Here is a 22588-nt window from a genome sequence, read left to right as displayed (position 1 = left end):
AGAAACGGCTGGCCACTCCACATGTATCAGAGGAGGCATGTGGTAGTCTGCAGCCCTCCCCGGATTGGCAGAGGGGGTGGTCGGAAGAGTGGGGTAATTAGTTGGATACAGTTGGAGAGAAAAAAAAGGGGGGGGGGTAAAAAAAACCAACAACAGCAAACCAGTAAAAGCAAATTTGTACAAGCCAGAGGAATCCAAAGTCCATTCATTGTGAGTCCTTTTAGAGGTCAAATAAAATGTACTTCCTATATAATATTGAAGGTCTTTGTAGCTTTTTTTGTTCTTCACATACTCTATTTTTCCCCCCAAGGTTCAATATTAGCTTTATTGTCCCACAAAGTCGAAAATTTGGCTTGGGTTTTCACCCACAATGTGTATGCTGGAGCTGCACCTGGAGAGAAAGCTGGCCTGGCTGGGGTGCAACCTGCTCACTGGTGAACTTCCCCTCTCATTGTCGACCTTGATGGCCCTACTCTGCCAGACAACAAATTATCCAGGCCCATAGGAAAGCTCCTTGATTCTGCTACAGACTTGGATACCAATCCAAACTTCACCTGATCTGTGTTTGGCCTTCACTGATCAAGCTTCCTGAAAAGGTCATTCAAGATCTCTCAAATGATCAACACTATGGCTATAAAATCATCTGTGCAGCCAGGGATGGAGTGGTTCCTGCAAGGCTCTGTTGAAGATTAGACCAGTAAACCACAGCTGCTGGCTCACCATAGTGAACAGACTTCTGAGGCTCTGGGTGTCAAAGCACGGACTTAAAGGAAAGAACCTGAAGAATGTGCAATTCATTGTGTAATTCATCATTGGAGTGTATTATCCATGTTGGTTCAACGTGAAGGTCAAGCACTCCTGGATCGAAGGGCCTAGGCACATCCTGTTTCAGCTGGACTGCCTCAAGTCCCAAAGGAAGGGGGTGCTGGATCTTGTGATGCGGACTGTGAGAAGATCTGCTTGGTATGCCCACAGTGAAGCCATCTTCCAAACACTGCTGTGCTCTGAGGATCAGAAGGAGAGGACTGAGGGGGTGGAGAGAATCCTGGCCATCAGGGGAGAGGGGGACCCAGACACTTAGCTGGGGGACTCCTCTGTCAGGGCCAGAAGGACACCTGACATCAATTGTGATGCTTCCAGCATTGGTGACTTGATCAGCTGGTCAGAAGATGTGTGAGAGCCACCTCTCACGTGCTCCCTTAGCACCTCGGAGGTGAAGAACTTCATCAACACCCCCGTGGAGGTGCTCAACTGGCCTTGCCACACACACACAAACCAGAGCATTGTTAAAATGGTGACTGAGGCTTCTGCTAAGTACTTCTCACAGGAAAAGAGGGACGGAAGGATCAGGGCTCAGGAGACCAGGAGGAGACTGATGTCCCAGAATGACTCAAAGTAGGACTTGTGCAACCTGGCAGAGTTCAAGAAGTCAGGAGCTTGATCTTTGTAATTGTGTGCAGTGATATACATGCAGTTCACCTGTTAATAAATATGTAAATTTGATTTGGCTTTGTCTTAATAACTCTTAATGGAATTCCCCATTAAAAAAACACTATTTAGACACCCCCCATGTTAGGATTTCCTTCAAATTCACGTTGAAACCTGAGTATGACCCGCCCTAATGCTGCAGCCATAGACGTCCCACGTACACATACATACAAATGCGTTAGTGAGTAAACACATAACAGCAAGATTCCTAAAAAGCACCTATAGTCAAACAGAAAAACAAACATCAATAAAAGCTAAAATCTGCACCCCCCAGCTTAAAAAAACTTCCATCCTGGCCTCGTCCTTATCCTATCAGCCACTATTTAAACGTTTTATTGACACAGGGATAAATGAATTTTCAAATCTATTGAATCTGCAACAAAGGACTTTGAAGATCCCACCAGAAGACAGTAGCTGATACTCAGTGTGTGGGACATGGGATGATGGGTCAGTAACTATCCTATTGGTTTACCCCCCCCCCCACGACCCCAAAAAAACCTCAAAGAGGTTGTGTAAAAGGAAAAGGAATATAGTCCATCACTAACAAGAAATATTTTAGAGACACATGCACGCATGCATGCACACATCCACACCCACAAACTCAAGTTTCTCTCCAAATTCGCATTCATAGAGGCACACATGAAGGCTGTGGTAGTGTCCTGCTGCTGGTCTTCACAGAGAACTTTAGCCATGGCAAGGTCGGTCTTAGCCACCTTCTTGTCCTTGCCATCAGGGTCCATACTGGTGCGGGCCAGACCCATCCAGTACTTCTCTGTGTGGGCCCGGTAGCCCGTGAGCATCTTCCCATCCTGCACTGGCGGGGTACTCATCATCATCTTCCTCATCATCATCCTCGCTTTCCTCTTCAGACCTCTTCATCGCCTCCTTTCCCCTCATGCTCTTCCTCCTCATTGTCCACTAACTCTGACTCTTCCAGACACTCCTGTGTTTCTTCTGCCTCCATGGGCACGTCCTCCGCTGCCATCTCATCCTGCTCTCCGTCTCACTCCACCACCTCCTCCATCTGCTCTCTGTCATCATCTTCTCTTGCACCGTTCTCCTCTGCTCCCACCTCTTGAGTGACTCTAAAATATTCAGCACCTCTGAGAGTCTCAACTTTTGTGGAGTAGGAGAGTGAGCGGCCGTGGTCGTTGAAACATATATTTTTAAGAATCTCGTTCCGTCAGCTATTTCTGTACCAGGCCACGCGTGTCTTAATTGGCGATAACGCCTTCACTCCCCATTCTCCCAGTCTTGCCAGTATCTCCCAGTCTTCCAGATAGACAGGCAGGTTGGAGTCTGCAGGTGTCCTCTGGCCATGTGCGAGGCTTGTTCACTGACGGTACGCTCTGCTCTCTGCAAAGTAGAGTTAGTTCAGCTCAACCCAAACACTCTGGAGCCTCTTCAGAAGTTCTCGTAGTTCACCACACTGATCCAGCCTACATGCAATGCTCAAACAGGGATCAAACACACACAAGAACACACACACAGAAGAGAAAACTGGCTTAAACACTATGCAGCACAGATAGTGCAGACACTATAATAAACCAGCAGGCCTGAGAAACGAATCAAAGAAAGGAATCATGAAAACCTTCAATGCCCCTCTCCATTCTACCTCCTTCCTCTCACAAGTCCACATACACAAACAAACACACTGTGCTCTCCCTTTACCTCTCTGTAAGTGCTTTTTTGCATCTCTTCCAGGGGTGAAAATTTGGGTCTGACAGGTGGGGGGGTTGGATAAACGTTGCCGATGGCCAGTCATTCCCAGAAAAAAGGGTGTGTGTGTATATATATATATATATATATATATATATATATATATATATATATATATATATATATATATACACACACACATGCGCACACAGGCACACAGACACACACCATCAATTCAATACACTACAAAGACAAGATATTTAATGTTCAAACTGATAAACTTTATTGTTTTTTGCAAATATTCACTCATTTTGAATTTGATGCCTGCAACACGTTCCAAAGAAGCTGGGACAGGGGCAACAAAAGACTGGGAAAGTTGAGGAATGCTCAAAAAACACCTGTTTGGGACATTCCACAGGTGAACAGGTTAGTTGGAAACAGGTGAGTGTCATGATTGGGTATAAAAGGAGCATCCCTGAAAGGCTCAGTTGTTCACAAGCAAGGATGGGGCGAGGTTCACCAGTTTGTGAACAACTGCGTGAGCAAATAGTCCAACAGTTGAAGAACAACGTGTCTCAACGTACAACTGCGAGGAATTTAGGGATTTCATCATCTCCAGTCCATAATATCATCACAAGATTCAGAGAATCCGGAGAAATCTCTGCACGTAAGCCACAAGGCCGAAAACCCACATTGAATGCCCGTGACCTTTGACCCCTCAGGTGGCACTGCATTAAAAACCGACATCATTGTGTAAAGGATATGACCACGTGGGCTCAGGAACACTTGGGAAAACCATCGTCAGTTAACACAGTTGGTCTCTACATCTACAAGTGAAAGTTAAAACTCTCCCATGCAAAGCCAAAGCCAGATATCAACACCACCCAGAAACACCACCGGCTTCTCTGGGCCCGAGCTCATCTGAGATGGACTGACGCAAAGTGGAAAAGTGCGCTGTGGTCTGACGAGTCCACATTTCACATTGTTTTTGGAAATCATGGACGTCGTGTCCTCCGGGCTAAAGAGGAAAAGGACCATCCAGATTGTTATCAGCCCAAAGTCCAAAAGCCAGCATCTGTGACGGTATGGGGGGATGTTAGTGCCCATGGCATCATGGGTAACTTGCACATCTGTGAAGGCACCATTAATGCTGGAAGGTCCATACAGGTTTTGGAGCAACATGTGCTGCCATCCAAGAGAGGTCTTTTTCAGGGACGTCCCTGCTTATTTCAGCAAGACAATGCCAAGCCACATTCTGCAGGTGTTCCTACAGCGGGGCTTCGTAGTAAAAGAGTGTGGGTACTGGACTGGCCTGCCTGCAGTCCAGACCTGTCTCCCATTGAACATGTGTGGCGCATTATGAAGCACGAAATACGACAACGGAGACCCCGGACTGTTGAGCAACTGAAGTCGCACATCAAGCAAGGATGGGGAAGAATTCCACCTACGAAGCTTCAACAATTAGTGTCCTCAGTTCCCAAACGCTTATTGAGTGTTGTTAAAAGGAAAGGTGGTGTAACACAGTGGTGAACATGCCCCGTCCCACCTTCTTTGGAACGTGTTGCAGGCATCACATTCACAATGAGGGAATATTTGCAAAAAACAATAAAATGTATCAGTTTGAACATTAAATATCTTGTCTTTGTAGTGTATTCAACTGAATATAGGTGGAAAAGGATTTGCAAATCATGGTATTCTGTTTTTATTCACGTTTTACACAGCGTCCCAACTTCATTGGAATTGGGGTTTGTAAGTACACAGATCCTATAATGAAATATGAAGCATTTATAGACAAGCGTACACAGTTTGAAGCACAGATAATCATGAAAAACCTGGTTTTGCAGGTGTACTCAAACTTTTGACTGGTAGAGCGATATAAATAAAGTTGGATTGAATTGAATTGAATTGAATATACAGTTTCCTTAAGTTGATTGTGAAACTATGAACAGAATAATACATAGGAATTCTATAATGCTCCATAAATTATTATTAATACTCCATACTAATGATCTAGCGATGGCAGGTATATCAGTAGCCTAGAGTCAGCTGTAGTGAACTAGTTGATTTTGGTGATTTCTGAAAGGAGAATATTGTAGACTACATCGCACACCTACTTTTTTCCTCAACGATATTCTCAAGGCTGTTTTTAGGGGGAGGTCCAAGACAAGGCCATTTGCATTTTTGTAATAGGCCTACCTCTAAGGACCCCTTACCACTTGATGGGTCTCAGGCCTTTCTCCCCCCTTTTCCCCACCCCTACACAAATTTATCACACATTTATCACCCCTACACACATTTATTACACGGACAAGCCATAGGTGGTGCCTCAGCCAGATGCTGTTAAAAAGTTGTGTGTTGTGCCTCCGGCCAGTCACGTCAGATGAAAATGACGCGAGGGCTGCGGCCAGTACCAAATACATGGAGGGGGAGGGTTTTTTTGTTGTTGTAAATAACTAATACTTTTACATATTGTGGGATGGGAATGACATGAATGATGGCATATACAGGGAGTGTATGTCTAATATTACACATATGTATATATATCTAGCAGTGGTGGAAAATCAAACTTTCAGAAAGTGGGGGAGTCTTGTCCCCCCTGACACCCATATTTTGCGCCGATGGTCTCTTCCCAGAGATCCTCTATTTTTCTGATGTGGCTGTCTTATGAGATGCTGGGTTGTGAATATGCATTACACAATAATAATAATAATAGTACTTACATTTATATAGCAAGGTGCTTCACATTGAAGGGGTTAACTCACCTCAACCACCACCAATGGGTAGCACCACCTGGGTGATGCATGGCATCCATTTTGCACCAGAATGCTCACCACACATCAGCTTGAGGTGGAGAGGGAGGAATCGCTGAGCCAGTTACATGGGGGGATGATTAGGTGGTCCGATGGAAGAGCCAGGTTGGGAATTTTGCCAGGACACCGGGGAACCCCTACTCTTTGCGATAAGTGCCATGGGATCGTTAATGACCACAGCGAGTCCGGACCTCGGATTAACGTCTCATCCGAAGGACGGCATCTCCTACACCACAGTGTCCCCGTCACTACACTGGGGCATTGGGATTTGATATTTGTTGGTTTTATTAGGACCAGAGAGAAGACTTCCCCTACTCGCCCACCAACACCACTTCCGGCAACAATTCGGTTTTCCCAGGAGGTCTCCCATCCAAGTACTAGCCAAGCCCATACCTGCTTAGTGTCCGTCATTTGGCAGAGCCAGGGTACATGCTGGTATGGCTGCCAGCCGAAACTCAGCATGCTGGGAAATTAGACAGCTCTCCAGCTCTCTTTAGGCATGCGTCCTGTGGACAAACACACAATGACAGGACTGTGACAAAGGCTAAGGGGCACTTTGTTTTTCTTTGTCTTGGCAGACATAGGTCAAACTGTGTTGGTGCACAAGTCTTGGCATTTGTGTGACTGTGAGGGGAACAGGGTTTGCCATAAAGGACTGTGAAAGGAAATATTGAGAGTTAAAGCACAGTATTTGGTCAGTTGGATATCTAGTCATTTCACTGATCAAATATAGTAGACCTGTTTTATATTCTAAGCAGGATGAGACAAATGCTAAGATTTACTTGCATATAGCATCTGGAAAAGGTCTATGTAATACCGCTGGTACACAGCAGGGAGGTTGGGGTCCTTTAGCCCAAGCTGTTCAGCTTTTCCTGTTATCTCCCTCAGTATCTCCAGGGGGGGAAATCTTTGAACTGGGCTCCTCTTCTCCTCCACCTCTTCCTTCTGTCTTGCTCTTCCCTGGCCTTTGGGCATGGAGCCCTCAGTCTGAGCCCTCTGGCTTCGATCCTCCGCCTGATTCTGCTTGTCCTCGCTCTCATTCTGTTTGTTCCTGGTACTCCTTTTAACCCCTGAACCTAACTCCAGCTTTGTACCACTTTGAATGTGCTGCTCCTGTGACTGGCTCTGCTCACTGCAAAGTAAATCGGCCCCAGTCTTTATCTGCCCCTTCTCCCGGGGTGAGACTCCTTCTGGTGAGATGCATGTTCCCTCCCTGGAAGGTCAAATTCTTCTTTATCCTCTTCCCTCCTGCTTCTACCAAGCCCCTTGTCTATGTCCTGATATCTCTGGACCGATGTCGCCACTACACCCTGGCATGTCACTAGAGTGTTAGTCGTGGTCAAAGTGATCCCCACTTCTATCAGAAGGCAGTCGACCCTCCCAGCCTCTTCCTGTACTTTCTGCAGCCCCTGCTACGCTGCTGCCTGCCAGGAAGCTCTCTCCCGAGCCCAGGCAGCCTCATCTCCCTCGTTTCCATCTCATCTGTGCCTCTGGAGGGCTTGCAGGGGTGGGAACCCGGCCTCTGCCTTCTCGAGCTCAGCTAGGGAGCACTCCAAGGCCTGGGCAGCAGACTGACTCTTCTCCAGACACTGTTTGAGTTGGCTGAGATTCTGGCCAATGCTGTCTCAGAGAACATGGAAAAGGGATGCAGATACATCACAAAACAGCCCTTTATTCTCCTCCTCCGCGTCTTGTCTGGATAGCTTTCTCATTTCAGATTGTGGTCTTCCCTCCATTTCCTGAATATTCAACCAGGGATTAGTACATATCCACTTTTTACTCTTCAGTCTTTCAAAAGGTATTAATGTGTAAACCAGGGGTGTAGCATTACTTTAAGGTAGATGGAGTGCTGGGATCAGCCATGCTCAAGTAGGAGATGTCTATCGGGTGTCTGGTGGTCTGGTCTAGTGGATCTGTGATCAGTGCAGTCTGTTGATTTACTGACTCCATCAGGTCAACAGTAGCATTTAGAGATGCCATTCTAACACATACCAGGGAAAGAAAAGTCACACCTTTTATATTTTCCAGTACTGTGAGATGGTATGCCTGCGAGATTTAAGTCGTCGTATTTAAAGGTAACGTGTTAAACAAAGTAATTCGTTTATTTATTTTGTTGCTTTTAGAAGAGCAACATCATTCAGATCCACGTGTTCACACCCAACATGTTTGGTGTGGTATATGCAGATACATGCAGAGAATATGGTATATGTGGTATATGTGGCATATGCAAATATGCAGAGAAATACATCTGTCAATTTAACACGTAGAGAAATGACCATTTTAACATCTTGTATTTATACATAAGACATCAATATCAAATATAACCCAGCCACTGAGGATGCACAAGCCAGTGCATCCTTAGTGCAGGTCCCAAGCCCGGACAAATGGGGAGGGTTGCGTCAGGAAGGGCATCCGGCGTAAAATCTTTGCCAAATCAAATATGGCACACAGGTGGACTATATCTTATGTAGAAGGCGCCATCTAAAAGGGATTGGAGACTGCAAGGTGGTGACAGGGGAGAGCGTAGCTAGGCAGCATCGGATGGTGGTCTGTAGGATGACTTTGGAGACCAAGAAGAGGAAGCGAGTGAAGACACAGCCGAAGATCAAATGGTGGAAGTTGAAGAAGGAAGACTGTTGTGTGGAGTTCAGGCAGGAGTTAAGACAGGCACTGGGTGGTAGTGAAGAGTTGCCAGATGGCTGGAAAACCACTGCAGAAATAGTGAGGGAGACAGCTAGGAAGGTACTTGGTGTGTCATCAGGACAGAGGAAGGAAGACAAGGAGACTTGGTGGTGGAATGAGGAAGTACAGCAAATTATACAGAGGAAAAGGTTGGCAAAGAAGAAGTGGGATAGTCAGAGAGATGAAGAAAGTAGACAGGAGTACAAGGAGATGCTGCGTAAAGCAAAGAGAGAGGTGGCAAAGGCAAAGGAAAAGGCGTATGGTGAGTTGTATGACAGATTAGACACTAAGGAAGGAGAAAAGGACTTGTACCGATTGGCTAGACAGAGGGACTGAGCTGCAAAGGATGTGCAGCAAGTTAGGGTGATCGATAGAGATGGAAATGTGCTGACAAGCGAGGAGAGTGTGCTGAGAAGGTGGAGTGAGTACTTTGAGGGGCTGATGAATGAAGAAAATGAGAGAGAGAGAAGGTTGGATGATGTAGGGATAGTGAATCAGGAAGTTCAGCGGATTAGCAAGGAGGAAGTGAGGGCAGCTATGAAGAGGATGAAGAGTGGAAAGGCAGTTAGTCCTGATGACCTACCTGTGGAGGCATGGAGGTGTTTAGGAGAGATGGCAGTGGGTTTTTTAACTAGATTGTTTAACACAATCCTGGAAAGTGAGAGGATGCCTGAGGAGTGGAGAAGAAGCATACTGCTACCGATTTTCAAGAACAAGAGTGATGTGCAGAACTGTAGCAACTACAGAGGTATAAAGTTGATCAGCCACAGCATGAAGATTTGGGAAAGAGTAATAGAAGCTAGGTTAAGAGGAGGAGAGGTGATGATCAGCGAGCAGCAGTATGGTTTCATGCCAGGAAAGAGCACCACAGATGCGATGTTTGCTTTGAGAATGTTGATTGAGAAGTATAGAGAAGGTCAGAAGGAGTTACATTGTGTCTTTGTAGATTTAGAGAAAGCTTATGACAGAGTGCCGAGAGAGGAGGTGTGGTATTGTATGAGGAAGTCAGGAGTTGCAGAGAAGTATGTAGGAGTGGTGCAGGATACGTATGAGGGATGTGTGACAATGGTGAGGTGTGTGGTTGGAATGACAGATGGGTTCAAGGTGGAGGTGGGATTACATCAAGGATCGGCTCTTAGCCCTTTCTTGTTTGCAATGGTGATGGACAGGTTGACGGACAAGATCAGGCAGGAGTCTCCATGGACGATGATGTTTGCGGATGACATCGTGATCTGTAGTGAGAGTAGGGTGCAGGTTGAGGAGAGCCTGGAGAGGTGGAGGTATGCACTGGAGAGAAGAGGAATGAAAGTCAGTAGGAGCAAGACGGAATACCTATGCGTGAATGAGAGGGAGGACAGTGGAATGGTCAGGATGCAAGGAGCGGAGGTGACAAAGGCATCTGAGTTTAAATACTTGGGGTCAACTGTCCAAAGTAACGGGGAGTGCAGTAGAGAGGTGAAGAAGAGGGTGCAGGCAGGTTGGAGTGGGTGGAGAAGTGTGTCAGGAGTGATTTGCGACAGAAGGGTACCAGCAAGAGTTAAAGGGAAAGTTTACAAGATGGTAGTGAGACCAGCTATGTTATATGGTTTGGAGACATTGGCACTGACGAAAAGACAGGAGGAGGAGCTGGAGGTGGCAGAGTTGAAGATGCTAAGATTTTCACTGGGAGTAACGAAGAAGGACAGGATTAGGAACGATTATATTAGAGGGACAGCTCAGGTTGGACGGTTTGGAGACAAAGCGAGAGAGGCAAGATTGAGATGGTTTGGACATGTGTGGAGGAGAGATGCTGAGTATATTGGGAGAAGGATGCTGAATATGGAGCAGCCAGGGAAGAGGAGAAGAGGAAGGCCAAAGAGGAGGTTTATGGGTGTGGTGAGGGAGGACATGCAGGTGGCTGGTGTGACAGAGGAAGACGCAGAAGACAGGAAGAAATGGAAACGGATGATCCGCTGTGGCGCCCCCTAACGGGAGCAGCCGAAAGTAGTAGTAGTAGTACTAGTAGAGACATCAATATCAAATATATTGAAACAAAAAATATAAAACAAAAACCAATACTGACAACGTCAGTCTGTACGAGGGAGATGGAAGCTTAAATGTATATTATGCAATCTATATATTTTTATTAGAAATTATTTTTATTTTCCCTATTATTTGAGAGGTCTTAATAGCTTTTTTTGTCCATTGTTATCTCAGAAACAGAGTCACAGAGATGTAGTTCAACACAAAACAACCGGATATTGGGTGTGATCTGAAGCACTTCAGGTTTATGTATGTGATATTTGCCGACAAGACAGATAAGCTTGAGAGCATTGTGAGTGGACTGTGAGTCTGGTGTAGTATATGAGTATTAAAGTATTAGTATAATAGTATAAGTACATCAGCCTGATTTGACAGTATTATAATTACAATTTAATAATAGATTATAATTCATTAATACAATATATTTGAGCATATATATATATAATATAAATATATATTATATATATAAGTATTAGTATATTTCAGTATAATATATTTTATACCTGATGATCCGCTGTGGCGACCTCTAATGGGAGCAGCCGAAAGTAGTGGTAGTAGTGGTAGTGGTAGTGGTAGTAGTAGTAGTAGTAGTATTAGTAGTAGTAGAAGTATAATATATTTCAGAATATATAGTGATTATTTATTACCATATTTTGTTTATCTGCTTAAAACTGGCTGCTACACGTGACCTTTACCCTAGAAAGAAAATGGAACTCCGTGACATCATAATGGCTGACGGAATGCACTTACCAAGTTCCAGCCACCTGTCAATCCAGATGAATGCCAACAACCCATGAGAACAGACCTTTCAACACATCTTTCTAGTTATTTTATATCAGTTTCTTCGTTTTAGTCCGGATTTTCACCTCCTTATATTCTAACACACTTTGCTATTATCATGAGCTGTAAGTATGTCCACAAATTTGTGCAATATGTCGAGTCCCTGTTTAATTTAAAAGCCATATGCATTTGTCACACACTATGAAATGATGTGAAGGACTCAAAAGCATTTGTTAAGACAGAGTTAGGATATCTAACACTATCTGTCGGTTCCACACTAGCGTTGTGTGTTTGTACATGTCATTTGTATCGTCTTGACCTCAAAAATAATCATTGACGATCTACAAAAAGAGGAAAATTCAAGTGCAAAACGAAAACTCTTTTCTTCAGAGGGACAATCTATTCAACCCTCCATTACCGGCGTCCGGGTAGCGGAGCGGTCTAGTCCGTTGCCTACCAACATGGGGATTGCCAGTTCGAATGCCCGTGTTACCTCAGGCTTGGTCGGGCATCCATTCATCCATCCACCATCCAAACCGCTTATCCTCTCTCAGGGCCGCGGGCGTCCCTACAGACACAACTGGCCGTGTCTGCAGGAGGGAAGCCGGATGTGGGCATGTGTCCTGGTCGCTGCACTAGCGCCTCCTCTGGTCAGTTGAAGCGCCTGTTTGAGGGGAAACTGGGGGGAATAGTGTGGTCCTCCCACGCGCTACGTCCCCCTGGCGAAACTCCTCACTGTCGGGTGAAAAGAAGCGGCTGGCGACTCCACATGTATCGGAGGAGACATGTGGTAGTCTGCAGCCCTCCCCGGATCGGCAGAGGGGATGGACGGCTCAGAAGAGTGGGATAATTGGCCAAGTACAATTGGGGAGAAAAAAAAAAGGGGGGGGGGACCCTCCACTACCAATGCTGAGAGTTTTTTAACATGGCTAACTGTGAAGAATGTGTCATTTTTCCCAGAGGAAAGTCCTGCACTTTAGGCAGAATATTGCTGTTTGTTTCACACTGCATTCCTGAGGGTTGCATGATCCATGTTATCATGGTAAACCCGAACTCTAGTCTGCTCCACAAGGCTGGACCACATTTTAGGCCCTCCACCTTGCCCCACTACCTTCTATCTGCAGGGCTCATGAACATAATCCTACTTTCTTGCAACCTTGTCTCAGCTATTAAACCTTTGCTGGAGAAGAAATGTCCTAACGTTGCCATGATTAGTCAGCCTCAAGTCTTTCCTTTCTTAGTAACTGACTGCATCAATATTTATATATTGTCATACGACAGTTTTCATTCTGGTTTTCATGCCACCAGCAGCACAGACAACAGTTTTTTCACAATATCCTGACACATAGGGGCTTGAGAAGTGGGTTGCCCTTTCAAGCACATTGTTAGTTTGTACCTGCTAGGTTGCAAGTCCTCTTCTTCCTCTGGTCATTATAACTGCTATGCAAATGAGACGTCTCCCTATCATTGTGCCCTTGTGGTTTAAACTTTATATGTTTCCACTTGGTAAAGTTATTTGAAAACACGGGCCTCACTCATCAATCGTTCGTACGTGCAAACTTGTTGTGAAACAGCCGTGTAATATTTTAGCTCTCCAGATTGTCTGACAGTCGGCAGCAAAGCCTGATGGTTATGTGTAATCCCTCCCCCTCACATCTGTGCTCTACCTCTTCCAATGAGGAGTCACCCAGGGCTGCAAAGACATCAGTGTTAGCCAGTTGGTGTCTACATTCAGGGGTTAGCCAGGTCCTACACTGGTCTCTGAGACAAAGTTCAGGTCTCAAATATTACACGGTGTGTAATGCAACCCATGGTTATGCTGATGATACACACCTTTTCATCATGGTTCCTGCTGATCTGAGACCTGTGAACTCCCTGTTGGGGTGTACTGAGAATACACATGTATGGATGTCTCAACATTTCTGCAACACAGCAGAAATAAGCCCGTCTGTCTTCCGTCCTAGCAAAGAGGAAAAGAGAGACGATCAGCTCAGAGGGGAGTAAGGAGGGAGCTAAGAGAAGGAGGACAGCATCAAACAGCTCTCAAGCAGAGCTGCGCAAGGGGGTGAGGAGGATGCCGACACGTACATGGAGGAAGAATGAGAGTCAGACATGTCCATGTTTTCATCTTTTCATGTACCCCTGTGTTCCAGGAGGGCACCCCGGTCCAAAGGCAGAGCCCCAGAGCCAGCGGCACCTGCTGGAAGAGTCGCCAGCACCATCAAAATGAGGGTGGCTCACATAACACCGTTCCTGGCAAGTCCAGAAGAACTGCCAAGTCATACAGCAGAGGTCAGCTGATACACAACAACACAGACAGACAGACAGACAGACAGACAGACAGACAGACAGACAGACAGACAGACAGACAGACAGACAGACACATATAAATACAGATAGACAGGTAAACAGGAGTGTGTGTGTGTGTGTTTAGCTGACTTTGAGGACAAATACGAGGAAATGGAGCAGTTGGGTGAAGGAGGCTTTGGCGCCGTCTATGCTGGCCGCCGCAAAGAGGACAATTTACAGGTAAGACTTACAAACAGTGGCGTGGGGACACAAGACCTCTAATCTATGTCCTTTTTTGAGGGGGGGGGGTCTTAATTGACAGGAGTACTTCGTTACTTTAACAGCCAACATAATGTCAGCTGATGAGCTATTACAGCGCCCAGTATCATTTTACACAAAATGGCCTCATGCAGATGCAAGACTTGCACATGCTAGTTATCGACCTTCTTGCCCTACAAAATATAGGCTAGCTACACAATATTGTCCAGCTGCTCGGATGCAAAGTACAGATTTGATAATGAACATAAGAAGCCTTCACTGATGTTTAAAGGTTCACGTTCACACCATACAGGATCAGTAGGCCACATGTATCAAACACATGACCTACATCCCCCGTTGGATGTGCTGGACATATCCTCAGTAGATTGTGTGTGTGTGTGTGTGTGTGTGCTGTAGGTGGCAATAAAACACATCCCCCTGGAAAAGGCAACCAGGATGATCCCCATGGTAAATTCCCACGTCCTCATCATATCTTGAAACATCAACGTCATTTCAAACCTGTGTTCTGTCATTAGCGGCCCGTGTGCTCAGTGTATGTGATGCATATTTAAAACAAAACACCTCTGTTACTCCTCCCTCATCTTTTAGTGGGAGCCTAGTTAGTTACCCAAAGCTATCTCAAATCCACAAGCTCTCCTCACATTTCACTGCCTCGTTTCACCGTTAATTTCTGTCTTATTTTCCTCGGCATCATGGGGGGTCCTCAGACACTCATTACAACTCTTTGTGTTTCTCAGATTATTGATGGGAACCTGCAGCGCTGCCCCCTGGAGGTGATGCTGATGGTGCTCGCAGGAGGTCACCGCAGCCGTCGGTAAGCACTCGGCCGTGACTCTGGTGGACTGGTTTGAGGTGGAGCGAGACCTGGTCTTGGTGATGGAGAGACCCGTCCCCTCTATTTGACCTCTTCTACTACCTGGAGACTGTGGGGGGCTCCCTGCAGGAGGAGGAGGCTAGGTGAGGGGGTGAAAAGATGGATGGTTGATGGAGGATGGATGGACAGACAGACAGATGGATGGGCCAGCATGTGCTTATGTGTGCGGGGGTTGGGGTGTGTGTTTGTGGGTGTACCCCCAATAGATTAATCCAGACAGTGATGTCATTTCCTTTCTCCTTCTTTTCTTGTTTCTACCTCTCTTTCCCTCTCTCTCTCTCTGTGTTTCTCAGCCCTTCATGAAGCAACTGGTGAGCATGATGGCAGATGTCCATGCCAGAGGAGTCCTCCACCGGGACCTCAAACTGGAGAACATCCTGGTGGAGACTGGCACCCGACACCCCACGTCTCAGGCTCATCGACTTCGGTTGCGGCTGCCTCCTGAAAAATGGACTCTACACGAGGTTCTTCGGTAACTTCCTGAGTTCACTTTGCTGTGTTTCACATGTTTGCCTGTGTCTTTAGCCTTCTCTGCTGGGCTATGTCCAAGTATGAAGTACTACTACTACACATACTACTAGTATGAAGTACTACTACTACACATACTACTAGTATGAAGTACTACTACTACACATACTACTAATTTGAAGTACTACTACTACACATACTACTAGTACGAAGTACTACTACTACTACACATACTACTAGTACGAAGTACTTATTGTTAAAGTTACACAATGCCTGACCTGCCCACTTTGGCCCTCTTTCTCCTTTCTCATGACCATTCTCTGGCTCTCTCTCTCTTCTCTCTCTCTGTCTGTATTGGAGGCACCACCCTATACACTCCACCCGAGTGGTTCACGCATGGTTGCTACAGAGCAGGTGGCTGCACTGTGTGGGCAGTTGGGCGTGTTGCTGTACGAGATTCTTTGTGGAGCGGCTCCATTTAACAGCAGAAGGGAGATTATCTCTGAGGAACCTGAGATCAGTGTCAAGCTGTCCCCAGGTAAGATGGACATGTGGACACTTGATGCCTGCAGACATGATGTCTCTCTCTCTCTCTCTCTCTGTCTCTCTGTCTCTCTCTCTCTCTCTCTGTCTCTCTCTCTGTCTCTCTCTCTGTCTCTCTCTCTGTCTCTCTCTGTCTCTCTCTCTGTCTCTCTCTCTGTCTCTCTCTCTGTCTCTCTCTCTCCGATCTCTCTCTCTCTCTGTTTCTCTCTCTGTCTCTCTCTCTCTCTCTCTCTCTCTCTGGTCTCTCTCTCTCTCTCTCTCTCTCACTCTCTCTGTCCTCTCTCTCTCTCTCTCTCTGTCTCTCTCTCTGTCTCTCTCTCTCTCTCTCTGTCTCTCTCTCTGTCTCTCTGTCTCTCTCTCTGTCTCTCTCTCTGTCTCTCTCTCTCTCCGTCTCTCTCTCTCTCTCTCTGTTTCTCTCTCTGTCTCTCTCTCTCTCTCTCTCTCTCTCTGTCTCTCTCTCTCTCTCTCTCTCTCTCTCACTCTCTCTGTCTCTCTCTCTCTCTCTCTCTCTCTCTCTCTCTCTCCCTCTCTCTCTCTCTCTCTCTGTCTCTCTCTCTGTCCTCTCTCTCTCTCTCTCTCTCTCTCTCTCTCTCTCTCTCTCTCTGTCTCTCTGTCTCTCTCTCTGTCTCTCTCTCTCTCTCTCTCTGTCTCTCTCTCTCTCTCTCTCTCTCTCTGTCTCTCTCTCTCTCTCTCTCTCTCTCTCTCTCTCTGTCTCTCTCTCTCTCTCTCTCTCACTCTCTCTGTCTCTCTCTCTCTCTCTCTCTCTCTCTCTGTCTCTCTCTCTCTCTCTCTCTCTCTCTCACTCTCTCTGTCTCTCTCTCTGTCTCTCTCTCTCTCTCTCTCTCTCTCTCTCTCCCTCTCTCTCTCTCTCTCTCTCTGTCTCTCTCTCTCTCTCTCTCTCTCTCTCTCTCTGTCTCTCTCTCTGTCTCTCTCTCTCTCTGTCTCTCTCTCTCTCTCTCTCTCTCTCTCTCTCTCTCTCTCTCTCTTCTCTCTCTCTCTCTCTCTGTCTCTCTCTCTCTCTCTCTCTCTCTCTCCTCTCTCTCTCTGTCTCTCTCTCTCTCTCTCTCTCTCTCTCTCTCACACACACACACACACACACACACACACACACACACACTGTATGTGGTTGTGATCCTTGTCTTTGTCTCCAGCTTGTGAGGATTTGCTGCAGAAGTGTCTGTCCAAGTGTCCCGTAGAACGACCCTCCTTGGAGGAGCTGCAGCGCCACCCTGGGCTGAACTGATGCAACCACGCTCAGCTGTCATGACCTGGTTACAATCTGGTCATGTGTGATAATGTACATAGTATAAAAAATATTTGGAAATTAAAAAAATAATGTTTTGTTGATGGATGCTTGATGGAGTAACGTCTTAATATAACTATTTCTCAGTTAAGATGCCTTGTTTAAATGTACACAACACAACGGCTTATTTCCTCTTGAAACCAGATAAGGAAACAATTACTGATTGTGGAGAATACAACAGCTGCAGGTATCGCATTCATGTATTTTCAGAACTAATCAGATGGCGCCACCTAGGGGTTGATGCTCTTTCATGCATTATGTTTCAGAATATGGTGGTCAACATGTGTGGCCAGCAAATGAGACTAATACTAATAACTTTACACATGACTGGCTTCATTTCTGTGTTTTGTTTTTTTTACCTTTTAAACTTGGGTCAGGTGGATCTGTTAGTCCAGTTTTCATGGCTTCATTTCTGTTAGGATTAGTTCACCCTTCTTTTTTGGCAGTGAGGCCATGTGTGGTCCACGGCCCCAGAGCTGCACCTCATATCGATTTCTGACACCTTCAACTCTGAGTACACACTTCAGTCTTCTGTAAACGATTGTCAACAGTATTCAGCCAATCTTCTAGATGTGAATGCAGAGAAAATAGAGGAAGTGGTCACTGACGTTGGTGAAGCACCATCCCATCTACAACATCTTACTGTTGTAGCAACAACACAGAGAGTGGAGCTGGGTACCATCACAGGAACTCTTTATTATTTACCATTTCACTTCATGCACTTGTGTATGTGAAATTAAACAAATGCCGTTTCCCCAGCCTACAGCAGTGCAACACAAGACAGAAACACATCCAACACTACAAGAACACACATATCCAAACTAAAACAGATATCAAAACTAAACAAAAAAATCCTGTCCAAGGGAACGAACGCCAGCCAGGATGAGTGTCCTGCTGGTCTGCATGGGTTAGCAGTTAGCTTAGCCCACCCCGCTTCCGCATCCTGTTAGAATGCGCTTGGCTTTTCCTCCTGGGGTGCAGCTCCAGGCAGGGGCCGTGGTCCCCGAGCCCACTGGACAAAGCAGACCAAACTCTCCCAGCCGATCCAGCGCCAGCCCTCCCAGCCAGACACCCTCGACACACCTCCCCACACTCCTCACGATCACATCAAAAACACCAGAGTCAACGCCAGGTGAGGATGCCGCCAGACCGCCCTCGGTGTTATCAGAACTGGCGGTCTGCATGGGCTAGCAGTTAGCTAAGCCTGCCCCGCTCTCCCAGCCGATCCGGCGCCAGCTCTCCCAGCCATCAAACAAAGACAAAACTTGGATGCAGAAGTGGACAAAGACTGCATGGCTGGTACTGGGTTAGGCCGCCGTAAATGTGAATTAGCATCGCCATCTTCTGACACCAGCACTGGGAGAGGCCGCCACAAACCTGAATTTGTGCAGCCATCTTCCCACACCAGAACCGACACACAGCAAACTGATCTTTGAAACCAAGTGCATGCCAAATGTCAACCAAGGCTGTTTTTCCTTAACAAGCCCACAAGACTTAATGTCAGTTAGTCAACCCTCAATACATTTTACACCTGCTTTGTTGAGTCAGCAGTGACCTACATTTTAACAGCTTGGTATGGCTCTCTCCTGTGATTGCCTGGCGGCCAGTCCAGGGTGTCTCTCTGCCTGCCGCCCGATGACTGCTGGGATAGGCTCCAGCATCCCCGCGACCCTGAGAGTAGGATAAGCGGTTTGGATGATGGATGGATGAATGAATGGTATGGCTCTCTTAGTAAGATTAAGCTAAAGAGGGTGATATTGCAGTTCAGAAACAAGACCATGTCTTCAAAAATTGCTGCCGATCTGTTAAAACTTAGAAAAAACAACAGAACAACTTCAACCCAGAACTCTTGAGACTAAGAACATTCATAGAATAAGTGAGAAATAGATTCAATTTCTGTTTTGCACAAAGAGCATACTGAATATCTTCTTTAAATCCATGCAAAAATGTATTGCAAGGGTAGTATCTTTGTAATACCTTTATGTGAACGTCTTTTATTTTATTTGGAATGAGGAAGTTATTAGGGTTTCAAAGCCACATCCAAGGATGTAGGGTAGCACTCGCCAATTTGAAAAAGGACAGGGACAGTGCCTCATTTTCACCAATATATTTTAGCCAGCAAAACATGCTAACGTTTTGGCCTACTGCTACAGGTCCTCATCAGAGCATGAGTGTAACTAATGGCATGTGATCTATATAGGGCTTCATAGTGGTCACATGATACAGGACATGAAATGGTCACATGACAGGCCAGTGAGGCCACATGCAAAGGTTACATGACACAGATCAGCAAAGGTCACAAGACAGACCAATAAAAAGGTAAAACAGTTCAAACTTAGTTCATACTAACACATTGCTGAGGTAAGATCAACACCCAATTCAGCAATCATTAACCCCAGAATAAAGATTAGGTACCTGGAAAACAGACAGTGTAGACAAATTGGAAGAAATACAAAAAAAACACAGTAGGCTACTGCTATTAATTTACAGAGCATGCAGGAGCCATCAGCAACCCTAGGGGGCCAAGTAACCAATCCAAAACCACATAGGAAATAGTGGCCAGCAACAAAGCAACAATTCAAGGGCCAAATCACAACCATTACTCCCATTGCTGCCGAGTCTATATGCAATATAAATCTGAGTGTTACGGACTAGTCGGGTCTAGGGGTCAAGGGTTAAACCCGTAATACTAGTCCTAACCTGGAGTGTGTAGAAAAGATGGAAACGAGGGAAGAAACAAGAAGGACTGATTTCCAAGGCAAGAGAAATAGCGGAGGTGGGCTAGCTTACCGAGGTAGCAGGCTGGCAGTTAGCAGATCCCTCCGACAAGGCCTCGGCTGCGTGGGTCTCGGCTCCCGTAAGTGGCGGACACCGTCTTGGTATTTTAGTTCCGTTTACGTTGATGGTGGATGGATCCTCAAAAATAAAAGGAAGTCGGTTTTCTTCAAAGTCTTTCAAAGCTGGAATGGTGTGAACCTGTGCAGCGTTTTCAAAGTGGCGCATCCTGAGGCGTTTATGCAAACTCCCGCCATTAACCAACTCCAGGGGGATGCCCCGGCGTCTCACAGTGACGTCATCTTATAAACGCTGCTTAACCACGCCTCCAACCATTTCTCCATGAAAACCAGTCCCAGTATGAAAAAGAAGAGGGAGAAAGGCAGCTATAACCCCTATCACTTCTAACACTACTTCCCCCCTTACAAAAACCCCCAAAAAACCAAAACAAACACCCGGTTTCAATCTATTTTTTTCTTTTTGTTTTATCCTTTTTATATTGATTATTTTCTTGTTTCTTAAAACAACAACAAGACTATGTACAATTATAACCTAATCCGTTTTTTTTATTTTTAATGCCACTGATTCAAGCGCATTACTATCAACAATGCACGCCCAAACTTTTCAAAAATGCCCAAACCATATGTTCATCCCCTTGACAGGGGGTCTGCAATAACATTTTCTCTGCCTGGCAAATGCACTACCGTCAGGTATGATGGTTGTCAAATTAAACTCCAACGGACACTCTCTGACTGGATGTTTTGAACTTTGACCTAAGTGGGTTGTGATTAGTGAGGACTACCAGATCAACTCCAGCACTAGAGACGTACACCTCAAAGTGTTGGACTCCTAGGACAAGAGCCAGGGCCTCCTTCTCGATGGTGGAATACTGCCTCTGATGGCGATTCAGTTTCTTAAGAGAAATATGCAGCAGGCTTGTCTATTCCTGACCCATCAGTCTGTAGAAGCACCGCCCCCACCCCCACATCACAAGCATCCACTGCAAGCTTGAACGGGACAGAGAAGTCTGGAGCAACCAGCACTGGTTCACTAGCTAGAATAGCTTTAACCATTTCCAGGGCTGTCTGACAAGCCGCTGAGCAGCTAAACTCAACTCTCTTCTTCAACAGGTTTGTGGGTAGTGTTGTCACAGCTGCGAAGTTGGGAACAAACCGCCTATAAAAACCACACATGCCCAAAACGCGCATTAGCTGGCATTTGGTTTTTGGAACAGGCAGGTCTAAAATGGCTTGCACCTTGGCAGTCCTTGGTCTCACTGAACCTTGACCCACCTGGTGCCCCAAACATGTGACCTGCCCCTTTCCAATCTCACATTTGGGCAAGTTGATCACCAACCCCTCGTGTTTAAGATGCTCAAACAGCTGTCTCATATGTTCCATGTGATCAGATGACATCATCCAGATATGTGACAGTGTTCTGTAGTTTGGAGGTTACCAAATTCATTAATCTCTGAAAGGTTGCTGGCGCATTTATGCCAAATGTCAAATGGGAGAACCTGACAGTGATACAAACTCCCCTGCATCACAAATGCAGAAATCTTGGTAACACTTCAGTATGGGGAACATAGTCGCCATTAATTAGGTGCTTATTAGCATGCAAATTAGCAACATATTGGCCCTTAATTGGTCATTATTATGTACTCATTAATGCCTTATTCTGCATGGCCTTATTATACAACCAGTAAGCCATTAACTATGAGTTTTCCCTCTATAACCTCAGAATTATTGCTTATTAGTAGTACCATCTCAATATGCTTTGCTTAGTGTGGCCTTTATAAGGTGGTAGTACCACAAGAAGACTTATTCTCCCTTACTAACACTTAATGAATATGGTCTGTTCTTACATAACAACACACAAAACTACAAGTGTTCATAGTGTTAAATTACTCTAAATTAAGTTTTTGTTACTTAGAATATGTTCCCCATACTAAAGTAACATCTTGATCATTACTAATTCACTAGTAATTAAGTTTTTTTACTTAGAATATGTTCCCCATACTAAAGTGCGACCGAAATCTTTTGTCTTTTCCGTCAACGGGACTTGCCAGCAGCCCTTTAACAAGTCAAATTTCGACACATACTGTGCATTGCCAAACTTATCAATACAGTCCTCCAGCCTGGGTATAGGATATGCATCTGTTTAAGTTACATTATTTACCTTTCGGTAATCAATACAAGGATGCACAGTTAAATCGGGCTTGAGAACAGGGACTAAGGGAGAACTCCATTCACTTGAGCCTTGCTCGATCACACCAATTTCTTCCATGTAAAGCAACTCTGGTTTCACCTGAGCACATTTTTGTGGGTTAATCCGGTATGGATTTTGTTTAATGGGGGTTGCATCACCAATGTCTACATCATGAGCTATTAAATTTGTTAAGCCAAGGGTATCTAAACAGAGATTGGCTAGGGCATTGGAATTCTTAAGCTTAGCTGTAACTGGTTCAACTGACCCAACCCCATCATCCTCACTCTCCTCCTCTTCCACAGTAACCTGAGATGTGATACACACAGCGGATGGAGTGTCACCAATATAATAAGGTTTCAGGAGATTGATGTGGCATAGTCAAGATTTCTGTCTCCGGTCGGGTGTCTC

This window comes from Lampris incognitus, chromosome 16 (assembly GCF_029633865.1).
Source record: "Lampris incognitus isolate fLamInc1 chromosome 16, fLamInc1.hap2, whole genome shotgun sequence".
NCBI classification, from domain to species: Eukaryota; Metazoa; Chordata; class Actinopteri; order Lampriformes; family Lampridae; genus Lampris; species Lampris incognitus.
This window is presented reverse-complemented; position numbering follows the sequence as displayed.